Genomic DNA, 3,159 nt, shown 5'->3' with positions numbered 1-3,159 from the left:
ACATTGAAACATGGACAGTTATTTATTTTATTTATAAATAAAAATATTTTAGACATGACAAATAATTTGTAAATATTTGTGGAAATAAAACAGTACCAGTAAGAAGTCTTTGATAACTTTACCTCAGTTCTATGTAAACATCCGTTAAAAATTCAACACATCTCATTTCTAATTAAATATGTCATCACCCACTGGCATGCCCTACCAGTTACCAATTCACATTCATCTGTCTACTAATTTAAATTAGTAAATATGCTTTAGAATAACTGCTTATAACTTGCCTCCAGGAGACCAGGAAATAAAAAAATTCAAGCTTCTGGTAGCTAATGCACTGTATTTATGGATTAAAAAAATATTTTTATTTATTTCTCTGTATTATAGAGGCTGCACACAGAGGCCAGAAGAGGGCATCAGATCTCCTGGAGCTAGAGTTACAGGTGGGTGTGATCCACTGGGTTGTGACCAGTCCTGTGGGTGCTGGGAACCAAACTTGGGTCCTCTAGAATAGCAGCAAGCACTGCTATGTGTTTATTGGTTGGTTGGTTGGTTGGTTGGTTGGTTGGTTTTTAAAGACAAGGTCTTCTTATAGCCCCAGATGGACTGGAAATCACTATGTAGACAAGGCTGGCCTTGTATCACAGAAATCTGCCTGCCTCTGCCTCCTGAGTGCTTGGTGAGATTAAAGGCATGCACCACCACACCTGACCTTTGTTTATGAAAATGTAATGGCAATTTAAAAAATATTTTATTATTTTTATTTTATGTGTATATCACTTGCATGTATGTGAGTGCACCTGTGTCATGCAATGCCGAGGAGGTCAGAAGAGGGCGTCAGATGTCCCTGGACCTGGAGTTAAGTACAGTACTTAGCCATCATGTGTGTGCTGGGAATCAAACCCAGGTCCTCTGCAAAAGCAGGCAGTGTTTTTAATTGCTGAGCCATCTCTCCAGCCCATAATGGCAATTTTTTAAAAGATGGGTAAAGTATTTCAATAAAATCATTTTATTTACCAAGTATTTGGAAAATATCTTGGACTATGCATTAAGTATTAAATTTTCAACCACTTTGATTTGTTATAATTTAAACATAAAAGATTATTTAATACCAGGAAAAGATAGAACAAATTAGGTTAGTAGATAATTTAGCCGGTGCATTGATTTATATCACACTTCATATTGGTAGGAACTGCATCCTTTCCTCTACCTTCCAATAAGTAGTTCTGATACAATTACTAATCTGGTCCCTTCAGCCTTCTAAACGTGTTTGCTCCAAAATTTAACAGATTCATAACTTTAGGATTTCTTTTTTCAGAATCAAATAAGGCTCCCACTAACATCAATTTCCTTACCAAAATAAGGAAAATAAGTTATCATTATCTTGATATTATAAATCCACATCCCAAAAATTTCACTGGTAGCACATGCTCTAGAGAAATTCTTGAACTTGCATTTTCAAATGAAGACAACGAACAAACATGATCCTACCAGTTTTGGTTTTAAGTAAACAAATATTGAAAATATCCTGAATATCCAGCAATAGTTGAAGTAATTTAAAAAGAACATGGAATAAGCTACAACTGCTAAGATAAACAGATAAATGAATCACGATTATATGTAGAAAGAGATAGGTATCTTTATAGCATAAAATGATGAAGAGAGAGAGAGAGAGAGAGAGAGAGAGAGAGAGAGAGAGAACAGACAGATGAGTTGTTGAGACAGGGTCTCATTTGGCCCAGGCTTACCTCGAACTCACTAGCCCATGCTGGCCTGAAATAATGGCAATTCTCCTGCCTCAGCCTCTTGGAGGTGCAGGGATCATAGGCATGGGCCATCACAACCAGCTGTGTGCTCCATTTTAATAAATTTTATAAACATGAAATTCTAATATAAATTCCTTTTTTTTTAACTAGGCAAAGAATTTTATTAACTTTTTTCAAACTTTATTCCCAGGCTTCTTCAGCTTAATTTGCTGCAAAGAATAAATTGTGTATAAGCAAAAACTGAAAAGAGCTGCAGTGTCCAGGGAGCTGGGGCTTAAAAATATTAGATCTAGATTTATCAGATCCATAAACAAAAGCATTTTTAAAAGCAGTTATAATATAAAGAGCAGCTCCCAGTAACTTCTTCAAGGTTTATCTTCTTCAGAAGTTGACTCAATTCAGTTTGCCTCATTCTTAGAAGCCTCATCAATATTCTCCACAAGATCTGGAACTTCATCATCATCATCTTCTCCAGCAGCAAGGGGAGCTTTTCCATCCACAGATTGGGCAGGGCTTCAGCCGGTCTCCTGAAACTAGTCAGGCTGTCCGCACCAAGCTGGTTTACGATGCTGGGAAGCATTTCTGTCAGCTGCTTTGTCTCAGGCTGTCCTGTAATGGTGAAAGTGTTTGCTGCCAGAGATGCCTAACTTTCCGGTTGTCAAAGTGGATCCCTGTTCCTTGGTTTGTAAACATATTCACCTCTTCAATACCAGAGATACTGTTTACCCCTAACTTCTTTAAGAACTGAAGTTTTTTATCGTCTGCTGTAGCTGTTCTATGAACCACCTTCTTTCTACTAGTACTTCTTTTCCCACCAGTGTGCACTTGTGCCTGCAGTTTGGCGAGTTTTTCCTGGTTCATGATAGTTTCTTTCATCTTGTCGTAGCGGAAACCGGGCCTTTTGGGGGACTAGGGTTCGCGCTTGGGGGCGCTAGGGCAGACCAACTATGCGGGGACGCAAGATGGCCAAAACTTCCTCTTCTTTAGGGAACCATTAACATGAAGCAACACATTTTTGAAATTCGAGGGGATATTAAATTCAAAAATTCAGACAGCGGTTACCTCTGGAGCCAGGAACAGGAAGATGCGGTACTGAGGAGAGATGAACACGGCTTCAGCCATAAATCAGGCTTTTATTTTCCTGCCTTTCCTCGCTACCTCTTTCTCCCTTCCTTTTAAAATTCTATTTTCACTTTAGTCACGCTACACTTCCACATACCTAATACTATTAGCATTTTTATGTGTGACTTCTCCTTAAAATACTTTTCAACAGTCTCTGCATGGGAGATAAGCTAGGTGGGCGTTAGAAACCACTGCTTTTATTTAGCTTTTCCATACTAATTTTTTAAATACACAGTTTTTTTTGTTTTTTTTTTAATTTTATTGGGGTGTTTGTTTT

At 37.9% G+C, this 3,159-nt stretch overlaps 1 pseudogene; it reads right to left on the bottom strand.

Moving 5' to 3' along the window:
* Positions 1–2,114: 2,114 nt before the first annotated feature.
* LOC103729194 lies at positions 2,115–2,636 on the bottom strand (annotated as a pseudogene).
* Positions 2,637–3,159: the final 523 nt, after the last annotated feature.

The sequence above is a fragment of the Nannospalax galili genome, unplaced genomic scaffold (genome assembly GCF_000622305.1).
Source record: "Nannospalax galili isolate Female #2095 unplaced genomic scaffold, S.galili_v1.0 scaffold151, whole genome shotgun sequence".
NCBI classification, from domain to species: Eukaryota; Metazoa; Chordata; class Mammalia; order Rodentia; family Spalacidae; genus Nannospalax; species Nannospalax galili.
The sequence above is the reverse complement of the archived record's forward strand: the minus strand, read 5'-3'. Positions and strand labels throughout refer to the sequence as shown.